We start from the raw sequence: 14,616 nt of genomic DNA on the forward strand, positions 1-14,616 counted from the left end.
TGTGTAGGGCGGAGAAATCTGATGGAACACCTTTGCAGGTTACTGATGAAAAAAAAAATTTCTGTATTACAGCCTGTTGAGTTCAATCCATTCAGTAATAAGAAAAGTTCTGATGAAACTACCTAAATACTTAGCAGCCTAATGTCAATGGTGCCTTACCCATTACTGAACGTGCTACTCCTAACTCTATGACTTGGAAAATAGTTTGAAACAAAGCAGATTAAAAGCATACATATACACATGTGGCGAAATCATAGAATATACAGCTAGTGGGATTCATGGAAGGAAGGTATAGAGTACAAATATATCAATATTGTGGAGTAAATTTTTAAAATTAGCTAGGAGGGCTTCTGAAATAAGAGTAGGGATATTTCTCATCCCCACTCCTCTGTCTGTGTAAACAAGCCCTGAGCAGAGTGGTATTAAGAGGCATTACTTTAAGAGTGAAACTAGAGAGCCACATAAAAAAGAGTAGAAGATGCAATCCCCTCATAATCATCCAGGGTTTATGGTAGTCTTAGTTCTAAAACCTTAAGCCCTTAAAATTGGACCAGAATTGTAGTAGCTGGGAGTTATACAATTGATTTTCAAAGATCTGATTCTAAATCTGATTCATAAGGCTAGTTTTAGATTTAGAATCTTCTTTCACTCTTAGTTATTTCTACTGTCCAAAAAATACATTAACAATGCTTTCTTAAAATATTTCCATGTATTGCCTCCCTCTTTATGTTACTGTTTTTACAGAAAGTAAAAAGTTTTACAATGTTCCCTCCTTCACTTCACTCCTCTTCCCTCATCTCATCATTTATCGGGGCTGCTATCTTCTAACTACCAGGCTCCATTTCCTCAGCAGTGGCTCCTGGATTCTCAGCTGCATTACATGTCATAAAATTGTTGCACAAGCTAGTTACTGATGGCTTCTCTATGTTCCTCTCAAATTCCATGTATCATTGTCACCGAGGTACAGACATCATTTTTCTCTGGTATATCTGTTGGAGTTTTTATGTGTATATAATAATCCTTTGTAAAAATTTTCCTATGCCCTTTTTCAAGGGCACACAGGACATACACAGAGTGCCTCTAATAGCCTGAACATGAGTCATCTATTTACCATCTTCTCAGGAGAAATTAAAAGAAAAAGAAATTCACAATAATATGCCCATGAGTCATATGAAAATAATCACACACACATATACAAATGCACACATACATATGCACACACAAAATAAGTATATATCTACATTCCTAAATAGATTGATATAAACTTTATGAACATGCTAATATATGTTTTATATTTCAATGTTGTTTCAATTTTTCTTTGATTTTTATAAGTATACTTCAAGTGGTATAAGAAAGAGGGATAGTAATAAAGTGAGCATATTTAAATTGTTATGACTTTCCTTGGCTGCTGTAATTTATTTTCTTACTTTCCTTAGACATTCTGGCCACTCATTTGCTATTTTCTTTTCAAGATCAGGGTTATAAAAAGGTGGAGCTCTTCCAGCTTAGTCCTAGCCTCTCTCTTTTCACTTTATATTCTCTCCATATATATTATCTCATCTACAAACAGGCCTTCAATAACCAGCCATCCTCAGATAATTAGCATTTATATCTTTAGCACAGATGTCTCCGCTGAACTCCAAACCCATATGTCTAACCACTCGTCTCAAAGGAATTTCAAATTCAATTTAATATATTCTGCTACAACATGTGGTCCTTTAGTGAGAATTGACTCATACAAAATTGTGATATTGGAGAGGATGTAAGTTTAATGTGAAAGTCACATTGGTTCATATGTGATGTTTGTCAGCATGACATGTATTAAATTAACCAGTAACAAGCAACTTCAAGATGAAAAGGGAAGCCTTAGTAACACATGAAGATCTTAAGGAAAAGCTAAAAATTCTGCTAAAGTACAATTAATGGTTGCTTGGTGTCTTTAAGAATCACAAAATTTTCCACAGCATTAAACTGGCAGAGCTCTGAGTTGAAAATAAGATTCAAAGACATTTTCCCCTGTATTAAAAAAAATGTGGAGGATATACATGGATCAGATTTGCAATTTTAAACATTTTTCATCAACCTCTTGAAGAAACACATGTCCCCATATTTAAGACTACAAGGGACCTACTGATCCTACTGAGAGGATTAGTAATAAATGACAAAAACCTGTAACCCTGTTTGCAATTGTATCATATTTTTTTATTTTGTGTTTTATGCTGTGCTTACATATTTCATAGACTATGAGCAGTCTTTCTTAACTTATATTTCCTATAAATATTACTGTTTCTACTGAATGGTTTTATAGAATGCAAGATATTTTATTAATGGGTTTGTGGTATTATAATAGAAACATCTCTATGTAAAAACGAAAACAAAAACAGAAACAAAAACACATGATCTGAGCCACAGCTGCCAATGTGGTTCTCTTCCAGAGTTCTCTATTTAAACAGCAACCAAGTAACTTCTGTACCCCCTATAAAAATGACCCCTACCATCTATTAAAGAGGTAATTTTTATTTTCCTCATTCTGCCAACTCCTAGGTGTGTATACTGCTAGTGATTTCCCTGATTCACTGTATGCATCTTCTTCTCAATACTGGACTGAGGTAAATATTATGTGACCCTGTGTGAATGCGTGTATGTTTCAGGAAAGTGGTTCTAGTATATTTATTTGACTACAGTTTTGTCTGCTTTGAAAAACTATAGATTCCATTAGAGCAAGGGCAGTGTTTTTATTTTTTGCTTTTTGGGGGGATTGTTGATTATTTTTCCTATATCATCTGTCTAAAGAGTGCCTCATGTGATGTAGGTGCTCAATCAATATTTGTTGAAAATATTTTGAATGAGTAGGTAGATATAATAGAGAAATGACTGAAGGAGAGGGTGGTATAATTTCATGACTCTGAGTTACTGAATTCTGGGTCAAAAATAGTAGGACCACATAAATGAAATATGACTTTAAAAATAAAATTATGATTTTACTTTGAACTCAGTTAATCATTCAATCCTAATGTTAATTTTCTCAATGTTTGCTCTATACGTTTCTAGTCACTGGGAGTTAGGTAGAAAATTAAATAATTATGAAACATTCACATACTCAAGACAACATTAAAACATATATAAAAAATTATTACATTTTAGATGTTTAAAGGGCTTTTAAAAACTAATTTGTGAGCTTTCGTTTGTGTGGTACAGTCTAGTGTGGCTCAGTGGATTGAGCATAGGCCTGTGAACCAAAGGGTCCCTGGTTCACTTCTCAATCTAGGCACATGCCTGGGTTGTGGGCCAGGTCCTCAATATGGGGCACATGAGAGGCAACCACACATTGATGTTTTTCTCCCTTTCTTTCCCCCTTCCTACCCCTCTGTCTAAAAGCAAATAAACAAAGTATTTAAAAGAAAGAATGTTTTTAAAAAGAAAAAAACTAGATTGTAATAAGAAAACATTACCAGAATTAAAAGATCCAGATTTTGGAAATAGCTTTATCACAATCAAATCAGTAACTAACGACTCTAAAGTTCAGTTCCATCTATAAAACAAGCAGCTTAAGTACATGATTAAGCCTTGTAGCTTTAAAATCACCCAAGGTCATACAGCTCCTGAGAGTCCAGCTCCTGGGAAAGGAAATTGATCAAATTTTGCCAGACTCCTTTCCTAGGTACTTTAAAACAAAAGAGGAAACAGCAGTGGACAAAAGGAGACACTTATAATTTTTAATTAAATCTGTGAGGAGAAATTTAAATGTTGATCTATTTCAAAATAGATCAACATCAAAATGTCTTGGTCTATAGTTAAGAGATGACTTGGAATATCAAAATAAGTCATATTTAAAAAGAGAGTAGTCCCAGCACAAAAAAAAAAAAAAGATGTAATAGAAATGACTATGGAGTAATTAATAAAATATAAAATTGCACAGAAAATATGACTTTATTTTTAGAGTTTTAGATATAGTCATAGGCATCTGTGCTTGGTATTAGAAAAATAAAGAAAACAAAAACATAAATTTAGTGAAATTGTAACATTATCATTCAATGCTATTATACCATCAGCTTGCTTTGGGTCTTGAAAAGACCAAAACTTAGTTTTGTCTAGTTTTCCTTAAGCTTCACATAATCAGTTTTAATTTCAAATTAACAATTTTGGGTAAAATCATGTACATTACTAAGCAGTCCTTAGTATTGTGCTGGGTGATTTATCAAAATAAACTAAAGGATCTTTACCCTTTAGTGTCCTTCACTCTGCCAAACATGGGAATTTATCAAGGTGATTGGCATTTGGGAGATATGCAAAAGTGTTGATAAATGAATGAAAGAATGAATCCTTTAGGAAACTACAGAAATAAAGAGTAAATGAATATTAATCGCAATTCAGAAGTGCCTGGTCCTTTATTTTCAGGAAAAAAAAAAGTCTAGGTTGGATTTGATATTACACAATCCTGAGAACCACATAAATCACCATGCCAGCAAGGACTGTAGAGTTTTCTACAAACCTATTTTAAGAATAGCACATATTTACTAACACAGATAGATTTATAGTGTGGTAGTATAATACATATTAAGAAAAATGGAGATTACAGTCCTACATTGCTTTTAAATATTTTGCTTTCATCATACTGTAGATATGTTATTTCTTTTTCTCTATATTTCTTCCCACAACAACCCAGATCTGTTAAGATAAATCTATTCCCTTTTTGTCATTGGACTGCATTTTACAACACTCCTTGTCATAATGTCAGGATATTATTATGTCACAGTGGTGGAGACAATTTCTATAGTAGAGTGGAATTGAGACCTCTGCCCCAAATTTTAGAGGCAGTGAATTAGTCTCTTCTGGCAATAAAGACATCATAAGCATTCAAAAGCCTGTAACTTTATAGTGAAGAGAGTAAAAGCTTTAGGTAAAAGAAGCATATGGCAGCATAGAAGTCAACCTGAAACTTGTTTCTTCATATGCTTATAATCTGATTATCTTAATGTGTTTGTGAAACTTGTTCATTTTCACTACCCTAAAACACATACATGAAACAAAGATTTAATCTGAAGGAGGAAGTAATACAATACATCATTTTAGTTTTACATCTACACATGCATTGTTTATCTCTTAAAGTGGTTACAACAAAAACTTAGGAATAAGTTTAAAGATAAATGTAAGATGAACTATATTTAGAAAACTTTAAAAGAGTGATTCTCAAACTTTTTGGCACTAGGAGCCAGTTTTGTGGAAGATGGGGCCAGGGTATGGTTTCACCATGATTCAAGCACATTGCATTCAAGCTTTTCTTCTGCTGTGTGGGCTGGTCCCTAACAGGCCCAGACCAGTACCAGCCTGCAGCTGGGAGGTTGGGGACCCCTGCTTTAAAACATTACTGAGAGTTCTAAAAGGAAAACTAAACAAACATACAAAATTATTATATTATACAGAAAAAATTATTACTGAATCTATCTTAAAGGTTATAGAGATATGAAAAACTACTTTAACATTATTTACTTATAGTCCTCTAAAACGATATTCAAGTATATCAGAAAAATTAATCATCAGGATATAATAAAATGAGAGAGAATGTGTATAATTATGAATTTGTATCAATAAAAGCATATGGCTGATCAGCATATCAAACATTTTGAAAATGACTTGAAATGTTTTCCTAAATGTTTTCAGAAAACAAGTTTATTTTGTAACTTTAGCCAAAAAGTGCTCTTTTTGTCACTAAATTCATCTAGCATTTATAACTATTTTTCAAATAATTAATGGCCAAAAGAAAGCATGGGCTGGTTTTCTGGTTTGTTTTTAGGTGAATTATACCTACTGCCTGACCTCTTCTTCAGCATTTGATTCTTTAAAATATTTGTTGGTACTCTTTGAATATAAATAGATGCTACATTTATATCTGCTGGTTTAAATTCTGTTTATATTTCACTTTTAGCCTTCTAATGTGGCAAATCATGTTTTACTTTCAGTTAAGCATTGGTAATGGAGTATTTGGTAATAGCTAGGAAATAGTTCTGTAACTGAGTTTGTACTCACTGTATATGGATATTACTCATGTGTAATGTGCTCCAAATGCAGCTTCCTTTTCCAGATACTTTGATGCAAAATAAAGTCTTTCATCGTTAATAAAAAATTTAAAAAATAAAAGCATATGGCCAAGTATGAGTGGATGAATCAATAAATGAATTAGTGAATCAATGAGTGAATAAGTGAATGAATCCTTTAACTGACCCTAGAATGCTTTTCTGAAAGCAAGGTCATTTTATAACCTGCATTAGAATCACCTGGGATTTTGCCAGTATTGTATTAATAGAATTCTGGGCTCCACTTCAGAGTAACTAAACACAAGTCCTGGAAGTAGAAATAGGCCCAGTAACTGCTCTCATAGTTTGTGGTTTCTCACCCACTTCCAGCAATAAATATCTGCAAAAAGTATAGGTCATTAACAAAGTCTGAGGATCTTAGTTACTGTGTGATGAAGAATGATGTGAGTATACCATAAAATATAATGTAAAAACATATAAATATATAAAATAAAATATATTTTTAAAAGTATAATATAAAGAAAATGAAATTGGAATACTCATGCTGATAAGCACAACAAATACATAAAGTACTATCAAGTCCATATTCTAAGAGTTTTGCTTGGATTAGCTCACTTAAAGCTTACAACAACTTTGTAAGTTTGCTAATATTGTTCACCTCATTCTATAGATGAGAAAAGCAAGGCCAAGAGATGTCAAACTTGTCCAAATTTGATAGACACCAAATAAACAGATAAAGCAATAATCCTTCACTGGCTGTCCCTAACTTGACCACACAATTGGTTTAATTCTTAGTGTTATTAAACTTCCTGGTAAAATTGGATGATTGAGTGAATAAATCTGTGGCCTCCAATTGTAGAAACAAATTGTATGAGTAAGTAACCCAATGTAATAACCTCTCTGACTTATGACCTGAGAGAGATAAACCACATTGGATGATTAAACCCCTCCCACTAATAAGTCAAGGAAAGAGTAAGGAGGACCCGCCCATGGACAAAGCCGAAGAGGGGGAGGATTGTGGGTGGGAGATGAGGAGCATTGGGTGGGGGAAAGTGGTGGGGAAAATGGAGACAGCTATACTTGATGTAGTATACATTTATTAAAAATTAAAAATATTTAAAAAGATGGTGATCCAGGGTCAGTAGTCACAAGAGGATGATCTCCAGATGTGGAAGAAAGGCATGGTTCATCTCATTTACCTTCTCTTATGGGTGAACAACTGAAGGTGGAGATATAGTAAATTAGGCCATAGTCCAAGGGGAGTTGTCAACATAACATGCATCTTTCCACACCTGGCTGGGGCAAAGGGAGATCACATGGTCCCTGAGAAAGAATTGCCTTTGAGAAAGGGTTAGAATGTTATTAAGAGCAGAATGTTGTCACTACTTCATTCTCTGCCCATTGAATTGAAATGAAGTCTCTTCTCTGTTTCTTCTTCCTTTTCTCTCTTTTCTCCTCTCTTCCTCCTTCTAACCTGGTGTTAAATATACTTACATAAACCAAAAAACATGTGCAGAATAGTGAAGACTGGCCTAGGATATTTAGCTAACCCATGAAGAGTTTTCTAAATTATCTAGAAATATAAAATGCACATGGATATTAGACTTTAATTAACAAATATAACATTAGCTTCTAATTTTCAGGCCTCACATTGGAAGACCCAGCGTATTTATCACTGAATTACGAAGACTAGAAAATAAAGAAGAAGAATAAGGTAATTCCTCTCTCCTTCTCTAAGTAACTGTTTACTACATTCATTTCTCTAGTATTACTTGGCATCAATTCATTTTATGAAAAAATGTTAATGTATTTTCAGTTCTAGATTCTTAATGAAAAGTGTCACTTAAAGATAGCTCTTTCTAAATGCTCCAGAGTGTCCACTGATTCCTTCCAGAGAGCCTGTTTATGAAGACTTACAAGAAATTCACCATACTGCATTGCCCACAGAATGTCTACAAACCACTCTGGTAGATATATACATTTTTAAATTCAAATTGTCTCTTATTTTCAATTTTTCCTCCACCATATTGCCTATATAAAACACAAATATTTTCTTAATGTAGATTTATTCCATTTATATCTATCCGTATTTGTTTCTTGACCATCAAATGCTACCTCCTACAATATTCTTGTATTTCATATTATTTTCAACTTTTAATTTTTTTATGTAATTCATGAAAAAAGTCAAGTAACTCTTTCATTTTTGTTAGTGTTTTAACTAATACAATATTGGGCCAATGGGAAATAAGTGAAAAACATATAAGATTTATCATTGCAGTTTCAGGCACAACAACTTTGGTGAGATTATTTTCAAGAATAGGAACTAGACCTGGTACCGCCTGTAGTGACCAGTATATTTCTTGGCACACAGAGTAGAAGCTTGCTGAATTGATCTAGTTGTTTTAACTAACTTTCCTTCCTCAATTTTTGTATGATTATTTTTTGGTTGTTTTGGGGCCTATCAATTGTTTAAAAAATTAACATAAGAACAAAAAATCTATTGAAGGAGTACATTGTGAAAGAATAAAAAAGAGGAAAGTGGCATAAGAGAGTATTTAACCAAAACGGTTTAAAAGAAGACAGATGGCAAATCTGCCATTAGCCTAGTTTTCTTATTTTTATTTTTTTCTCAGTTGAATCTATTATCATATTGCCTCCAAAATAAAATCTTAATGCCTCAGTTAGCTTGTTCTTATTTATCAACTTTAAAATCTCAACATATTTTTCTATCCATTCTTCTAGTTATATTTTTATTCCTCATTGTTATTTTTATTTATTATTGTTTATGTGATATTTCCACATCTTCCACTTCCCCAGCCCTCACCCCTCTTTATATATTGAATTAACAAATATGGTAGCCTACATTTAATTATAACTCTTTAATAATATTTCAAAACTTCATAAACAAAATGCTAAACAGATACTAAACAAACTTAGTTCAGATATTTGCCTTCCAGAAGTATATATGTTTTCTGGCCCCAACAAACAAACACAAACAAATTCTTTACTGAGTTATGGCCTTCTTCACCCACATGCTGGAGTACTGGATGGCTTCCAATTTATATGAATAATCTATTCACAGTAAATGTGTCATCAACACAGAAACTCAAATTCATTGAAAATGGTGTATCTGCATTCTTCTTATTGCTCTTAATACCAAGTCATTTTAATGAATTTCCAGTCTACAATGCAGTTTTATTAAGTATAGTCATCATACTGAGTAGATTTCAGGTGTTCTTACCACACACACACAAAGTAATTGTGGGAGATAGATGTGTTAATTAACTTTTCTATAGTAATCATTTCATTTATGTGTATGGATATCAAAATATGATGTTGTACACCTTAAATATTAACACCTTTAATTAAAAATGCCCTACATTGTCATCATGTTATATGATTAAGAGAAATAAAATACCAAATATTACAGGAAACATGAAATGTTTAATTTAATGACATTTTTTTAAAAGACCAAGAAATTTTAACTAGCTATTTTGCTCCTAATTTTTGCAGCCTATTTTAAATACATCCTAGAATCTGTGGGACTATCCTATATGCAATATTTATATTTTAAATGTTATTGTTTAAGAACATTAAATCTGCTAATTATTTATGTCCACACATGTCATATTTTAACTACCTTTAATTTGGCTAGTTCATGTTTTTTGTAATTAAGTTTCAGAATAACTTTGATATAATGGTAAATTAAAAGCAACAAAGATAAAATGATTGAATGAGAAAGAAGAGCAAAGGGGATGGTTATGTGGAAATATGACAATCTAGAAATATATTAGATCAATTTTTCAATATGTACTATATAATATTACTCAATATTAAATCACAAAAATAAAGATAAAATAATTTTTTAAACATGGTTGTTTCTATAGCACAATCAATTTGATTTGCTTAGTCATCAGTAACTAACTGTTTCAAATTCTTATTTGCATGAGTTATTTAAAACTACATAGTAAACAACCCCAAAACTTAAAACAACAACAAAATACTTAGCTCATGATCCTAAGTATTGGCAATTTTACCTTGGCTCTACTGGACAGTTCTTCCAGTCTCAGTTGAGCTCACTCATGGATCTGTAGTCAGTTACCAGGATGTCTAAGGGATGATGCTTTGTCAACCAAAGTTTCCCAACTGGACCACAAAACACAGAAAAGTATAGGTATGACTATTTTTAAATTATCCCAAAGATGTCATACAACTAATACATGTTTAACACATACGGAAACAAGTAACTCATTTACATATATTGGATGCTTCAGAGCATTAGTACATAGTTCTTTGTGGCAGGGGAAAGGTTGAAACAGGTTTGGGGGGTCAGTTCTGAGCTAGGACACATCATATATTTTCCATATCATCCCTCATTCTCTAGCAGGCTAGTAGTTCATGTTGCTGGGAAGGCCCCAGAAAAGGAAGGGCCAATTCCAGTGAACATGTACTGTTTCAGCTTCTGCTTGTGTCACATTGGCTGCTGTCCCATTTGTCAAGGCAAATCACATAGTTATGTCCTGGATAGTATAAGAGGGTACTATCAAAAGGACATAGACACAGGGAAGAGCCTCAGGCTGGTCATTAAAAAAATAGAAACTATGACATTGTGCATATAAATTCTGGGGGATTTTTACTTTATTTTTATTGTCGAAACTATAGATGTCTCCATTTCCCCCCCATTTTGCCTGCCTTCACCCAGTCTCCACCTCTTTTCCCTCTGGCCCTCCCCATACTGTTGTCTCTGTCTATAAGTTATGTATATATGTTCTTTGTCTAGTCCTTTTACCTTCTTTTGTTAAATTCTTAATATAAGAATAATTAAGTAAAATTAAACTATTGCTTATTTATTTAGATGATTTTTCCCAGTTTTTATTTAACATCAATACAAGTTTCTCAGTGAAATTTAACTATTTAAAAAACCTACTAATTTTTTGCCCTGGCTCATCTGGCTCAGTGGATTGAGTGCTGGCCTGTGAGCCAACGGTCACTGGTTCGATTCCCAGTCAGGGCACAGGCCTGGGTGGCAGGCAGGATCCCCAGTATGAGGTGTGTGAGAGGCAACAACACAGTGATGCTTCTCTCTGTCTCTTTCTCCTTCCCTTTCCCTCTCTCTAAAAATAAATAAATATTTTTTTTAAAAATCTGCTAATTTTTCCTTGAGGTAAGGTTTAGAGGGTGGTTAAAGTAAGAAGTGTTTCCACTTGTTTGAAAATGGAAGAACTGAAAAATTTCATTGATATTTATGGACTTTATATCCATTACATATAGAATATATTATATGAAATATTCACTTTATACTACATGTAATTCTTTAATTAAAACCTTTTCTCTTAAAATAAATTCAAGATTCTGATAACTGAAGGGAAGCTATCATGTGACTAAATTTTTAGTGTGTGTGAAGTGAATCTGGATGATGGAAGCTGTATGGTTTAGCAGTACATTATAGGACATTTGGGGCAAGATGCTTCTCATGGGTACCCAGCCAAGGAGGGCACCACAAGGTAATGACCTGTGTCTTCATGGTAGGGCCTGAAAAGATCACTGAACAGAGACCAGAAAAGGTACAGATGGGCAGAAATTGAGATCATTGACACCTCAGTGTGTTAACAATGTTAATGCCCAGGACACAACAGAGGCATAATCACTGAAGAAATGGAGCATATACTTGGATAGGATGTGAATCCCAGAACATGAGGTGCATGTCAGAATAAACCCAAACTTTAAGTGTCCAAAGAAAAGCCTGCCAAGGATGTTATTCAGCTCTGTGTTGTTGGAATATCATATGAGTGGTCAAGTAGCAATGTACCAATGGAATGAAATGGAAGGAAGGAGGGAAATAAAGGGGGGAAGTGTTGAGAGAAAAAGAAAGAACAAAGAAAGCAGGAAGAGAAAAATTGGAAAAAGTAGAGGGCAAGGATGATAAATAAACTAATCTTAATTTACCTTTTTATCATCTATTTTTTATTATATTTTATTGATTTTGCTGTTACAGTTGCCCAATTTTTTCCCCCTTGACCCTGTCCACCCAGCACCTTCCACTCCCTCAGGCAATCCCCAAACCATTGTTCATGTCCTTGGGTCATGCGTACAAATGCTTTGGCTACTCCATTTCCTATACTGTACTTTACATTCCCATGGATATTCTCTAACTATTTGTATTTCTTAATCCCCTCACCTCTTCACCCTTTCTCCGATACCTCCTCTCATCTGGCAACCATCAAAATGCTCTCCATATCCGTAATTCTGTCCCTGTTCTTATTTGTGTAGTTTGTCTTTTAGGTTCAATTTTTGATAGATATGTATTTATTGCCATTTTATTTCTCTTAGTTTTGATCTTCTTTTTCTTAAATAAGTCCCTTTAACATTTCACATAATAATAGTTTGGTAACAAAGAACTCCTTTAGATTTTTCTTGTGTGGGAAGCTCTTTATCTGCCCTTCAATTCTGAATGATAGGTTTGCTGAGAGAGCAATCTTGGCTGTAGATCCCTGTTTTTCATGACTTTGAATATTTCTTGCCAGTCCCTTCTAGCTTGCAAACTTTCTTTCTAGAAGTCAGCTGGAAGTTTTACAGGAATTCCTCTGTGGTTAACTAACCTCTTTTCTCTTGTTGCTTTTAAGATTCTTTCTTTACCTTTAAGCTTTGACATTGTAATTTTGACGTGTCTTGGAGTGGGCCTCTTTGCATCCGTATAACTTGGTGTGCTTCCTGCCCTTGCATGATCATTTCCTTCACTAAATTAGGGAAGTTTTCTTTCATTATTTTTTCAAATAGATTCCCAGTTTCTTACTCTTTCTCTTCTCCTCTGGCATCCATACAATACGAATGTTGGGCCAGTTGAAGTTGTCCCAGAGGCTGCTTATACTATCTTCATTTTTCTGGGTTCTTTTTTCTTCTTGTTGTTCTGATTGGTCATTTTTTGTTTCCTTATGTTCCAAAGCATTGGTTTCATCCTCAGTTTCATTCACTCTACTGTTGTTTCTCTGTTAACTGTTCTTTATTTCAATTAGTATCTCTTTTTTTCTGATTGGATCATTTTTATGCTGTTGAGGTCCTCACTACATTCCTTGAGCATCCTTATAACTAATGTTTTGAGCTTTGCATGTGATAGATTGCTTATCCCCATTTTATTTAATTATTTTTCAGGAGTTTTCACCTGTTTTTTCCTTTGGGCCATGTTTGTTTGTCTATTTATTTTGCCAACCTCCCTGTGTTTGTTTCTATGTATTAAGTAGAGCTGCTATATGATTCCCTGATTTGGTAGTATGGCCTAATGTATTAGCTGTTCTGTATAATCTAGTGACCGAGACTCTCCTATCACCCAAGCTGGGTATTTGAGGTGTGCCCTCCATGTGGGCTGACTATACCTTCCTCTTGTAGATGAGCTTTGGTTGCTGTTGGCAGGTCAATGGGAGGTATTTACCAGGCCATTCAGTAGCAAGGACTGGTTGTGACCACTGGCCACCAACCACTGTCTTCTACAGAGGATCAGCTGTGCAGGGGCAGGGACATTGTCTGTATCTGTCCATATACTGGTTGTGCTGGCCCTGGAGTTTCCCAGGTAATGAAGGGCAAGGTCAGCCCCAACCTCTGTTTTGCCTGGGGTCCTCCTGACTGAGCTATAAAGCTATCTGAGATGGCTGCTACTTGTGCTCGGCTTGGAGATTCCCAGGCAAAGCCCAATTGTGAATCTAGGCTGGCTGCTGCTAGTGTCATGTCTGGGATCACTTAGAAAGAGCTACGGGGCTTTCTTTGCCACCATCTGAACCTGGAGATAACAACAGCTTCAAGTAGGCTTGTTTACAAGGGGTGCTGGAGTCTGAGAGGCCAGGTTGTACACTCCTGCCACTTCCCATCTATAAGTTAGTTTTATAAGACTTTTCACATTTAAAGTGATGGATGCTTCAGGTGTTAACTGTTTGGCCACAGGGGGGTTGGTGCAGATACCTGAAGCTGTTTGTCATATGTACAACTTGGATGTTTCTCATTAAAACAAAGAAATAGCCATAAAAAAGGGAAAAAAAAGAAAAAAATAAAGAGGGACAAGGCTGAGGTCTGCTGTTGTTTATTTAAAAGGATTTAGGAAGTTGTGGGCAGGAGGCAAGATAAGTCACTCATATGAAATGTCACTGTTAACAGCTCTAAGTTGTATAGGATGGAGCCTCAGGGGATCCATCTCCAGGGCAGGGCAAACAGTGTTAGCCAGGTTGATGGAGTCTCAGATATGGCATCCACCTTCTCTGTGGCTCTGTTGGGGAAGGGTTTAGAAAAGGGACAATGCCCTCTGCCTGCCTCTCTGTCTAAAAGAAAGTTGTCCCCCAGCTCTTGTTTTGATGCCAGACATTTCATTTCCTCCCTGTGCCACCAGTACCTTTCAAGTTGTTACCCCAGTGCTGGAACTCAGAGAGAGTAAATCCGAGTAAGTCTGTGTGTGGGTTCTTTAAGAGGAACTGCTTGGGATTCCAGGAGTTTGCTCCACTGACTCAATCCCTGCTGGTTTTTGTAGCCAGAAGGTACAGGGACTTATCTTCCTGGCACTGAAACTCTGGGCTGGGGGTCCTGTGTGGGCCTGAGTCTC

The sequence above is a fragment of the Phyllostomus discolor genome, chromosome 4, assembly GCF_004126475.2.
Source record: "Phyllostomus discolor isolate MPI-MPIP mPhyDis1 chromosome 4, mPhyDis1.pri.v3, whole genome shotgun sequence".
Classification (NCBI taxonomy): Eukaryota; Metazoa; Chordata; class Mammalia; order Chiroptera; family Phyllostomidae; genus Phyllostomus; species Phyllostomus discolor.